Here is a 13,245-nt window from a genome sequence, read left to right as displayed (position 1 = left end):
AGGATTTTCTCTTTATTTTCAAAAAGACAGGATAAAAAATATTTATTGAAAAAACCTCTAATACAGTATAACTGATAGCACCTAATTGTGCATACATGTAAATAGTTTCTGTCAGCTCGAAGGCCAATTCCAACTAATCTTTAAATGTTCCTTTTTTTATATGTTTTTATTTCGATTCTGTTTGTGTCATGCCTGTTGCTTATATGCACCTAAATTAGTCATTACTCACAATTATGTGAACAAGAGTGTGAACAATATGTGATCTAATAGTTCCACATGGTTAGTTTACCTGCTTTAACACTTTTCCACTACTAGCGAGGGAGAGGTTCTTGCATACACATGGTCAGGAATGTGCGGAGAATTATGCGTATCCTCTATCCTCATGCATACGCAAAACATGATCGATCCTATTCAATGCAAAGCAGTGTGTGTACGCACAAAAATATGCATATGCAGGGTTTATGGACAACACTATGGGTTTGCATGGTTTACGCACAAAACTATGCGTACGCACAGTTTATAGCCAAAACTAGATGTATGAGGGGCGTACACACAAAGGAATGCATACACACGGTTTACATGCAAAACTATGCGTACACAGTGTTTACACACGAATCAACGCATACATGGTTTACGAACAAAACTATGTGTACAAATGGTTTACGCACGAAACTATGAGTATGCACAGTTGAGGGAAGATACCCCTGGTCCTGGAGTAACCACTATCCTGCAAATTTGTATGATTTCCATGCTTCCAGCATAACTCATTTAACTAATCAGTTAATTACCTGCTCTGTCTTGAATGAGTGAAGCAATAAAAACACTCAGATGTACAGAGCGGGGTTGGGAACTTGTGGCACTAGTGGAAACTTAAGGATTAGGAATGAATGGGTGTATGGGGGCTTGTTAAGTTTTTAATGGACATTGGCCTACAACAGGCTGTAAGATAATTTGATTGGTTATGTGGACGCTTCATTCCTTAAAGTTCCATTGCGGGTGCAGGAGAAGCAGAACATTCTGAGCCGACTTTTGAGTGGACATCTCCGGATAAATGCGGCGATTGGGACACGACCGGCTTTGAACGTTCAGTTTAATCACCAAATTAAATACAAGCTCGTACAGCAGGTGGCAGTATTGCTCACACACACACCAGGCGTGCTAACAACCTAATAATAATAATAATAATAATATTTTAAGCTTGATTGCGTCTCATTCAGAGGGAGTTTCTATCGTGTTTTTCGGTGATATTTTGCACGTAATTTAAATGACATTTTGAGATTTACTTCTGTAGCGTGTTTACTTTTGAACCGTAAGTTTGTTTATTGAACACTGAGGTTTTCGTGCTTTAATCAAATAAAAGTAATGTTTAAATTCCTAAAAATGACGACCAGATTAAGAAATGCAAAACTTTAAGAGAAATGCAGTTATATTATGTGTGTTCAGCTCAGGCACACCTGCTCAAAAACCCAGTTTAGTTAGACCAAATACAGGCCAAGCTGCTAAACTGGGAGACCATCATTACGAGCAGGTAAGTTGTTTTCCAGCTTTCCTATTACTCTTTATTACATGTCTGTCTCATTGTGGTCTATATTTATAAGAACATCTTAATTATGTTGTTGCACTGGCAGTTAAAACTCTTTCGTTGCCACTATTATGCAGCTGCAAAACACCTAGTTGGCACCTGGTATCTGGCTGGACTTGATTTTTTAGCAGGCATATAAACTAAATTTAATGAAGACACAGGATTGTTATAGTTTGATGTCATAGTGTTCGAATGTGTAAGAAAACTGCTGTTCCCGTCAATGAATTTCTTAGTGTTGATATTGTTCCCAGTCGACTGTTTCTACAGTACAGCAGAATCTCACTTCATTTTTCATTTTATAGGCAATGAAGAAAAATCACTTAGTGTTCACTAGATGGCAACAGTGCACTAAGTAAATCACACCATCATGACCTAGTCTGAATAAATTCATATGCATATGGATTCCAGTTGGTTCGCTGTCAGTAGTCTTTACATATAGAATAAAATTCCTGCATAAATACTTATGCAGAAGAACATGTATTTTCCCCCAGTTTTAGAAAACAATTAATTGTAAATTATTTCAACAATGGATTTTGTAATGTTGGATGGATTTTGTAATGTTGATTCTTGTTCGGTGTGAATGTTATTACAAAGAAATACTGAAAAGGAATAACATTGTCACTAAAAAAAATTATTAATAGAACTATGATGTCTATTCAAATGCACAGAATTGAACACATCGTATTCTTTTGCTCCAAGCACCAAGAAATAATTATACTTATGGATGAAGGAACATTGATTTTGTCTAACAGTTGTGTCTTATTCTGAATACATGGTCAGGAAAGGTAGGTACAGATGTTCATACCATACATATTATCCTTTAAAGATTTAATTAAAATGATTTTTTTTTTAATTAATTGTGGTGAAACTCGACGTTTTTCTTATTGAAGTGATTTTTTTTCTCCCCACAATTCATTTTTTTTAAATCACAGAATTGACACATCATATTCCTTTGCTTCAAACACTAAGAAATAATTATACTTATATAGATGAATGAACATTGTTTGTGTCTAACAGTTGTGTCTTATTCTGAATACATGGCCAGGAGGTAAAATGTACAAATATTCATACCATACATATTATTTTTTTTTTTAAATGTCATTAAAATTATTTTTTTTTAAATGAATTGTGGGAAAACTCCTGAAGTTTTTCTAATAGAAGTGCAGATTTTTTTTTCCCTTTTCAGCAAATTGAATCAGGGGTATATTTCTTTGCAAATATTCTATCATCTTTTTTTTTTTTTTTGCATGATTAAGTTTATGATTTATTATTCTTGTCTTATTATTAAATGAGCTTCGTTCATGCTGCATGATGAGGACTAGCAATTAGTGTATGCAAATGAGAAAGGACTACAGGAAGCTTTCACTAATTTCTTGACAGATGAACAAAGAAACGTGCACACAGCTCTGGCATCTGCATGTGTGCAGTTTTTCGCCTTATGGGCCAATGTCTGTCTTTAGTACCATAATTTTAACTTTACATTTTTGCTTTGTATTGTCCCCTTTGTGCTTCACTATTCCATTATTTGAAAGGATGGACAAATGTTTTTTTTTTTTTGTAGAGAAGGATGTATTAATGTCTTGCTGACTTTTTAACCGTAGCACTTTGCTCAATCAGAATGTTGCTCTCTGCCTCAACTGTGTGCACAGGATCATTTGGTATAATCCCTAATTAACACACTGCTATTTGTTCTGTCTGATCAAGCGGTCTCATTAATCCAACAAAATTGAAAGTTTACTATATCATTTTTTCTCTCAGTGTGGTCATGTTTGCAATCGTTCCTTATTGGTATTATTCACAAATAAAAGCTGGTGTAGACTTTGAAGTTTAGGGTTTTGCTTTTATGTGCATTCTAAGACTGGCAGAATTATTTTGGTTCTTGATTGTTGGCCTTGTCTTTCTAATTAACTAAAGCAAATTTACCTACTGAAACACTAATATGCTTTGAAGAAGGTGTAGCAAACAGTCATTTTCTTAGTTTTATTTGTGGATCAATAAGAAACTTGGTAAGAAGTCTTTATTCTCTCCTCCAGAAGCCAGAACAAAATTCTAAATGAAAAGAAAAAAAAAAATACCAGAACCCACAGTAGTTCTCATTTTAATTGAATATTAATTTCAGTTCTTGTATTTCTGTAATATAAATTTGACTACACTGTAAAAATGTGTTTTTCTCAAACATTTGCAGCATCAGGATGAAACTGTGTATGTGCAGAGAGAATGCAGATTGTGGGTAGAATTGATTCCCCGGACCATAGAACTGAGTATCAGATCCAGCTTATGTGTTTTACGTGTTCCCAGAACCGAGTGCTAAAACATGTAAACATATACCTGGAACTGAGTAAGATGAAGTGAGTAAGTAATTTATAAGGACATAACACGGAAGCTATTAAGGAAACAGTCTTCCCAGAATTAATGCTTAAATGTTTACAACTAAAGGTTTTAGGCATCATTCAGCCTTTAATGTGTTTGTAAGGAATACACACTAAGGATAAAAAGGATTGAAATAGAATGCAATTTTTTCTTTATCCTATTTTCTTTTTGAATGAAGCTGTAACCCATTTGTGAACCTGTACAGCATAAGAGAATATCCAATTTCCACAAGTGGAGCATTGGGAAGTGTTTAGGCTACTTGAAGTATATCTCTTAATGAGAAAAGGCAAGAAGGAATTCATGTGCATGTTTTATGCAATCGGTTTCTGGGTGCCCATGAATAATGATGTGATTGTGAAGCCAAAAAAGGGAACCATGGAAAAAAAAAAGACAATGGGGAAAAGAACCTAGTAAAAAATGTAAAAGATGTTAAATGAATATTTAAGGGAGGATGAAATATTTAACAGAAACAAATGAGCAAAACATTTTAAGGCAGTGTGACAAATAGTGGGAGCTGTAAGGAAAGTGGTCCAGTTGTTAAAAAGATTCCTCTGAATTCTTGCTGCACTCAGGCTTATGTATGATTCCATCCGTGGCTAGTTCTTTCTTTTTGTCTTTCTCTATTTTCCATATGGCAGTTGTTAAAAGGGTTCAACAGGTCTGGCACCTTGTAAAGGAATATTAGACTTTTTTTGAGGGTGCTTTGGATGGATGCCACAGGCCAGTCAGACTTTAATGCCTCTGCTGGTCTTGTACAAGTTCAGGGCAGGACATTGGCACTGGCCAGAAGGAGAGATGATGTTTTAATCTAGAGGAGAGGACTTTCTGTTATAAGACAAAATTACTCACGGCACTAAATTTCACTTGGGTTGAAATTCAGCACATTACACTCTTAGTCTTAGAGCTCTGTGACAGTATGTTCATAGACTTTTTATTTATACACAGCTCCATTTTGGAGAGATTTAAAGCATCAAAGTAATTTTCTCCTAATTCAGAAGCATTATACATTTGATGTCAAATGATGATACATTTTAGTGCTATACTTTCCATAGAAGAAGAAGGAGCTTTGGTTTGTCACATATATGTTACAGTAGCTTGAAATTCCCAGCTAGTCAGGATGTTGGGATCAGAGCGCAGGGTCAGCCATGATACAGAGATATCTTTAAGAGCCTTGCTCAGCCCCCAAAAGAGGCTTCAACCTTGTGATTAGCATCTCTGAGCCTTTTTTTTATTTTGTTTTATTACTATTAGATAATTAAAACATAATTTATTTTGTCTCATGAGCTGTCGTTGTACAAATTGACAGCCAATAAAACCATATTAAAATTTTAACTATCTAGTAGTAATATTCTAATACTAATGTTATTTATGCTAATTATTTACTTTCTTAATTAGTGTAATTCGCTGGTAAATGACATTCACGCATTTCAATTTTCAAATTCTATCTATTTACTTTTGATCTATAGAATATCTAGCTAAGAATTTATTTTTTTTCTCTTTTTTTTTGCCAGATTCTTTTTCTTTTTTTTTTGCAAGGTTTGCCTCTATTAATTTTCATTTTCTCAAGATCAGAAAATAATTAAACCAGCAAACAAATAATTAAATGAGTCAATGAGAACAATTAGTTCAAAGACACCTTTGAGAATTGACTGTGAATAGTGAATTGGTTAATTATCATGCTACAAAATAGTTGAGTGGCGTAAGTGCCCTTGCTGCTTCCTTTGTGTGTGTGTGTGTGTGTGTGTGTGTGTGTGTGTGTGTGAGAGAGGGAAAGGTGTTTTTTTTTTTTTTTTTTTGTAATTGCACTTAAATTTATTCTGCATTACATTGAAAATCCATTAGATCACACAAATGTATTTTGTTGACCCTCGTTTTATAACACTCCCTTAGTCCCAAGATTGATTTCTGTTTACTATCTTTATATTGTGTAATAGAGAGTTCTTGCATTGGCCCATGACAAAAGTGATGCGCTGCCACCTGTGTTTAGTTGGATTATGATACGTACTGAATGACTGAATGTTGTGGCACTAATGTCACTGACCTGTGTGCCTCATATATCAGATATAGAGTGTGTGTGTGTGTGTGTGTGTGTGTGTGTGTGTGTGTGTGTGTGTGTGTATATTTTGACAGCTTTGGGGGGCCTGCTGCAGCCATTGCTCTAACCCTGCCTACAGCCTGACATCATTACCCCTGTGACTTACGGCTGAGCTGCCCTGACTGAACACTTTTATTCCCTTCTGTGGTTAGTGCAGCGGACAGAGCCATTCACATTTTGTTAGTGTGCTTATGGCTTTAACGTAAGTATGAGGCCCCCTTTCATTCACTTGCCTTCCTCCATCTTTATCGCCAGAGTGAACTCTTCAGTCTTCCCTGACCACCCATGGGGGGGTTAGCTGTTTTAGTGTTAGTCTTCGCCTCATATGGCAGGCATTTTAGTCGTTTGGTTGTGCTCAGTAAGAGGTAAACATTTCCCTTGTGGGTTGATAATCAGCTCAAGTTTATTATTTAGTATTCATATGTTCACATGTACATGAGCAGTGTAAATCTTTAAATCTTTACACTTTCATAATACTAACTCAGTTGCTATTAATGCATTCAGTGTAGTATAACTGAATGCCTTTTGTGCTTGCTCACTACATCCTTGAGCATTTGGAGCAGTAGAACACCGACAGTAGCCTTTACTGGTTTCTGAGCTTCAACTTTCTGCCTATTAATGCATAATCACACCGTACTTTTGAGAAATAGTTCTGTTCTGTTCGTTTTTCATCACAATTATATTTTTATATACCAGAAAATGTTGTGAAAAGACTGATGATTAAAGTCCCACAAAATTATTTACATTAATAATATTCTTTCACAAGCACTGCTTATTTCCATTGTCTGTTGTGGTTATTTGTATATAACTATGGAACCAAAACTGTAATAGACTCAATGCCCATCACTGCTATCAGGACAAACAGCACAACTCTCTAACGGAGCATGTTAATTTAAATGAGTTGGTAAACAGGGCAAGTTGCACCAAATCGGTGGCCAGCAGCATGTGCCAAGTAAATGCCTGATGTTCAATAATTATGTCCACTACCCGTAGGGCTGCTGGCTGAAACTCTGATCTACAGATGCCTCAGAGGACCAAGTGACTGCAGCTCAACTCGTTTCTCCTGCCATGACACTGAAGTGGAGTGAAGGTGAATCTCTCTTTAATTTACAGGCCAACCTAGAGTACAAACCTTAAGTCACATTTTACAGCGTGATGAAACGTGATTGCAGAAGCGAGAAAGACATACACTAGTTGTTAAACTGTGAGTGGTGTGTAGTATTTTAACCTAAGCTCATAAAACAGAATAATGGCTATGTTTGAATCCAAAAGTAAGCTGTCATAGCATGGCAATGCCATCCAAAACCAACCCCCGCCCTCTTTCCACCGATTCAGCATTTTTAAAACACGCTACTTAATTCCTCCATTTACGGCCAACGTAATTAAAATTTCCGGCCCTGTGACCTGGGATCATTCTGTAGGATAATGAATGCGCTGAGGGCATGAGTGGAGTAGACTCCTGCATGCCCTGTGTAAGCTTGCAGCTCCAAACACTGCAAGGTTAGCCAGACACCAGCAGGGAGAATATGGAAAGAGAATTTAAAACAATGAACTACATCTTGTACCTCATAAACCCTTGGTGCACATTAGAGTGATTTTTATAAGGAGACAGTTAAAGCTGACTGTACAGAATTTAACCGAAATACAGATCAAAATAGAATTATATAGGAATGTGTATGGGAGTTTAAGCCATTTTAGAAATTTACATAAATTGTCATCATAATAAAAGAAATGGTTTGTTTTAATCCTTCAAAGGTTTATCAAAACAAATGTTTTTTTTTTAATAGAACTAATTCTAAAATTTAAATGCAATGATAGAAATAATTCTAATATTTCTCATATTATGATCTCGCCCATTGTATGCTGTATGCAGAACAACTAGTATTTCTTTTAAATGTAGCATTCTTTATATTGGTTCCTCAGTAGAGTGTCTGTGATTTAAAATTAAATATAGATTTGCATTCACTGAACAAATCCCGGGACAAAAAATGGTATGCATCAGAAAATGTTTAGCTTTAAATAAAATTCAAAGTCATATTCAATTGAAAAAGACACTGTTCTTGGTTCACATTTATGTTTCTCCACTACAAGTTTTCTTTAAAAAAATATTTTAATAATCCCCCTTTAGTCCATTGATCTGATGTGATCTAAGTGATTTAGCAGCAAAACTTGAAGTTGCTCTATCATGAATGTTTTACTAATTGCCCAAGCATCATTGCAAATAAACAGAATCAGGAAATCTTCTCTGTTTTAACCCCCTGTAGTTCTATGAAGGATTTATCAAATGCTTTGCATCCAAACAGTGTACCAAAACAGAAATACTTATTTCATTTTTTGTGGAAAAAGACAATCTTTTCTCTCCAGTTTTCTGAGACCTCTCTCTGTATTTCAAATCATACTGACCTAAAAAAAGGTTGATCAAAGACTGTTGGAACATCTCAGCCTGCAGCAAGCAATAAATTGGACCATTCTGTGTTTTTCCACTGACAAATTATTCTCCTGAGCCCTAACATTCTTACTAGCATCTCAATTAGCTGGAGACAGATGCATCCAGTATTCGAAAATGTAATGTTTAATATATTTATTTTTTCTCAATATTTTAACACCACTGTTCATAGGTAGGAGAAAAATACTTAATTTTGGGAAAATAATAACTATTTGCCATTGAATCTACTCGAGACGGTGCTCTCGGTTGAAATCCCTGCAGGCTGTTCCACTGTGCTGAAGTGGCTTGCAGCTTCTTTTCTTTTATGTGGCTGTTAAAAGACAATATTTCTCCTTTTTCAGAAAGGATAGACACAATTCCCCTAGCTTTAACCGGAAAACATAATAAGAAGAAAGTTTGCCATAAAGAGAAAAGTAACAAACCTAACAGGCTGTGACAAGCCACATATTAACTCTCGTTTGTTTCCCCAGGATAAGACATTTTTAGAGTTAATTTGTGCTCATATTTTTGTGCATAATTTAATGTACATATTTGACATGATAATACTGAGGATATAAGTAAGCAATAAAAACACCATTATTATTAATATTATTATTATCATCAGTAAATGTAATTTTACTCACAGCAACATCAAGACTAATTTTCTTTTTTTAAAGATTTTTTATAATCTCTGTGTATATTAATATTTGCACATATGTATTTATTAAATAATATAAAATGTATTATATAATTCTATATATATTATTATATATTCTAATTATCAGTTATTTTGAGTATACACAATGCTTTTAATTAGTTGACTTTAAATATTTAGGGTATTAGGGTTTTACTCTTCTACTGTATAAGACAGTAATGCATTTTGATTTAATGCTGTTTGATTAGAGCAGATTGCTATGACTACTCAAGCACACCTGACTGTCAGTATCAGTTTTTGTTGTCTGAGTGGTAAAAGCCCCATAGTCCCCGACATGCATGAATAATGGGCAGGAAGAATAATCCCATAAAGATGTACATGACATTGTAAGAAATAAGCATCAACCTTTCCCATCCATCACCACACCAATGACCCAAGGTTTCCAAATGACAGACTGATATGCTTAAATTCTTGTTGTTTTGGAAGAGGGCATGTCGTATTAACCCTTAGAAATGGAGTTGTCCCAGTGCGCTTGAAGCCAGATTCTTAACACTGACTGATCAGAGTGCTTTTCAAGCATCATTTATCACAGACGGCTCCCCAGCAGTGTGTATGACACAGGGTTGTAACCAATCTTAATTTGGTTAAAAACAATCATTGACAACCTATTAGAATTGTGCAGCTGGGAAAAGCTAGTAATGGCCAACTGATTTGCTGTAATTATCCCAAAAAAAAAAAGGGGAAAAAGGAAAATTACAGCTGGATTTACTAGAGAAGTCAAGTGCTTCATCATAGATTTTTTCCTTCAAAAAAATAACAATCTTTTTCTTCAAAAATACAAATAGTTTGATGTTTTATTGCTAAATTATATAATATTATGTTGTGTTAAAGCATACCATAAGCACCAAAAGCATTATAGCTTATTTTCATTTTTTTTGTTTCATACATTGTTTCATTTTAATAAATGATTGATTTCACTGCCTTTATCACTTTTGGGAAAAGAAGATCATTTTAATGGCTTATTTAATAATAATTAGCACACGTTGATATGCATATTAAGTATAAGAATAAGCAAGTGTAAACATTTCATTAATCATATGTAGTGATTAGTCTCATTTGTATTCATCTTTCCCTTTTTCTTACTCTGCAATAAAAATTTAGCATTAGGCAAAAGTCAGTAAATTTAAATAGTGGAAGTCATTGATTATATACATAATAAAGATGTCTGCTGGAGAAAACTGCAGTACAAACAAGCCATTTACTAGCCTGCTGCAACAGAATAATCCTCCTGTCTCTGAGGTTAAGTGGAATGCCAATATAGTATTGACAAAATGTCACATTCTTGCCAGAAGCCCTTATTCAGACACGATTCTATGCCTCTTTATTAGGATACCGACAAGGCAAGTGCAGCCAGACTCACTCAGGGTCAAACCATTCAGCATAGTGACAGGCTTAACTCCACTATAATATCTCGAAAAGCACAAATATAGCATATGTTTGAATAAAATGCACATCTCTAGCATTTATGGCTAGTTTTTATGCTATGGGAATCAAGTCACGAATTGTTTGAGAGTGTATCAACACCAGTCTGTCCATGCCCTGAGAATGACCCCTGCATTCAGAGCATCTATTGCAAGAATGCCATTCTTTTATTGTTCCTTTGTTCATCGTGGCTCAAAACGGACGAGCTGCAACTCTCTGAGGTAGCTGCACAATTGCAGAGTGCTCTATTTCTCTTCACTGAGTGTCTCACTGGCCTTAGCAGTATGCACAACCGTTAGATTTAACTGTGTGTACGGCCATGAGTGGGAATTGTCAGGACTATAACGCTTTTATGGCTTCACATTTGCTCAGTGGATCTGGGACTACCATTGCGCATAATTAACTACCAATGAAGTGCTCCCCAGAGTCAATCTGTCTGCTTTATTAACAAAGTAATGCAGTTATGCTTTAATTGGCCCTTTTATTGTTAGGCAAATTAGATGAAATGATAGACCACATGGTTATGGAAAAGAGACCATTAATGGTTGCCATGTCCATTAGAATATGTTATCAAGGATATAATATTGTGTGTTTCTTTATATGTTGTGTTTGTTTCAGCTGCTAAGCATTGTTGGTCCTCGATGCAGCGTGTTTGAATACCGTTGTTGGAACTATTCCGTTTTTTGTTTTAGCACCGTGTCCATTGATGCATTCGGAACCCTTTATAAAATACAGTCCAGACTGATGATTTTAGTAGACTGGATGTATGTGTGTTTTTTTTTTCTCGCAGTCTGTCATACCAAGGCAATAAAAATGACACTTTCCTTCTCCCCTTTGTCACTGCTGCTTATGGCAATTTAAAAGTATGTCATTTTATAATGGATTGCACCAGTTAAATACTTCTTCAAGGTCTTTCATAAAGTAATTGAACTGAAAGGCAAACATATTATATCTTGCAAAAACTTTACGCAAGCAAAGTTAAAAAATAAACGACATTTGTTCTATTTGAAGGTTTTACCTGAGGCAGAACCACTTCTTTTACCTAAAAACATTAAATAATGTCTATATTATTATTAGACTGTCAGGGCTTTTGCAACAAATTGTACATTTCCATATTTACTGTCATTTTTGTAGGTACAGTTTTGTATCTTAAAGTAAATTATGGTTATTTATTATCACCTATAGTTATTCGCAGAGGTAAATCACATTTTTTAACATTTGGTGTGTTAAAGACGTCAACAAACATCTCTTGTAAGAATGTTTGCAAAATATTCTCTTGGATTACTTTTTCTTATCATCAAATTAACATTGCCCAAGTGGGTATATTTTCAACAACAGCGAAAACCCAAGCGCAATCAGCAGTTGGAAAAGTTCAAAGTATTATTAAGGTCATTAGCATAAAGTTTGCTTTGATGGACTTTTATTATTCAATATATGTATGGTGAAAGTTAAAAATGAAGGAGGAGTGAGAAAAAAAAAAAAAGAATTTTCAAATCAGACTCCAAAGCATAGCTTAGAGTAGACAACCACAGGCTTGAACCGGGGCTGAAGGACATCAAACGCATTGCCTATGTCTTGAAGGGATTCTAGAGGCTCTTTCTTTCCTCTGATTTTATACTTTGCTGGTGTAAGGCTTCAGAGCTGAGGGAGCAGCTGAGAATTACCTGCATACTGGCTTTTAGCACAAAGTCTCCTCTGTTTTAGGATGCATCATTAGTGTTGTGCTAGAGATGGATGGTGACTTTCTGCGCCAGTTGCCCGCTGCCACAGAATGAGAGCAGGGGGCATGCTCTCATCCTGTCCCCAGCCTGCATGCTGACATTACCCTGGTTCTTATTTAACAGCCAGGAGGCCATGACCTGAAGTGGTAAAATTACAAAAGGGCAAAAAGGGGAAAAAAAATAGCTTGGCAACAGAACCCAAGTCCCATTCTCCCCAAAGAAATTAAGGGTGGTGATGTTTCAGCGGTGGCTCAGTTATCCTCTGTGAACAGCTAAACGTTATGGATACATATGGCTCTGTCCTCCATCCTGATTCTGCATACTCGTCTGCCTTTGTCAGGACATGGAGGCCATGGTTGGAGGTGTCCAATTTTGCCACATGGCCCTTGTGCTTGACACTTCAGGAGTGAAAAATAGAAGTTGTGTTTGAAAGAAGGTTACAGTTAAAGACAATGCAAGGTATACCGACTTCTAAATCATTGTCAGGGAAACTAATGATAAGATATCATACGACAAGTGGATACCATGAAAGATAGAGTGCACTTTCATGAACCTTAATCAACCGCTGTCTGTTCTCTTCCTACATTCATCTTGATTTTGCATAGACATTCACATCTTCTGGCTGATGCTGAATGGATACATCAGCTTGTCACGGAAAGTGTCACACAAAGCCTTATTTAAATTGTAAGTGGAGAGGCTCTTTGTTGTGCTTTTGGTGATGAATGGAAAGAAATAATCATGACAAAGAACACCAAGGCTGCCCCATCCTTCTAGACTGAGGTATCCAGCATTCCCTGGGCACAGCTGACTACAGAAGGAATATAATGCCACATCTCTTGCGGAAATTTAGATTAAAGGCATGTATTAGTCTCAGACCTAGGACTCTTGTGTGTATATAATTTGTCTTTGCAATGG

At 35.7% G+C, this 13,245-nt stretch overlaps 1 long non-coding RNA gene across 13 annotated transcripts in view; it reads left to right on the top strand.

Moving 5' to 3' along the window:
• The first annotated feature begins 986 nt into the window (after positions 1-986).
• Positions 987-13,245, top strand: part of LOC124392977 — a 74,400-nt gene continuing 62,141 nt past the window's right edge. For 3 of the 13 annotated variants that reach the window (XR_006927263.1, XR_006927262.1, XR_006927261.1), the window contains exons 1-4: positions 1,003-1,309; positions 1,444-1,528; positions 6,083-6,249; positions 7,041-7,137. This is a non-coding gene — a long non-coding RNA (uncharacterized LOC124392977). Of the gene's footprint in view, positions 1,310-1,443; positions 1,529-6,082; positions 6,250-7,040; positions 7,138-13,245 lie in introns of all 13 variants that reach the window. The other 10 variants (XR_006927252.1, XR_006927257.1, XR_006927258.1 and 7 more) reach the window with 8 other exon arrangements.

The sequence above is a fragment of the Silurus meridionalis genome, chromosome 10 (assembly GCF_014805685.1).
Source record: "Silurus meridionalis isolate SWU-2019-XX chromosome 10, ASM1480568v1, whole genome shotgun sequence".
Classification (NCBI taxonomy): domain Eukaryota; kingdom Metazoa; phylum Chordata; class Actinopteri; order Siluriformes; family Siluridae; genus Silurus; species Silurus meridionalis.
The sequence above is the reverse complement of the archived record's forward strand: the minus strand, read 5'-3'. Positions and strand labels throughout refer to the sequence as shown.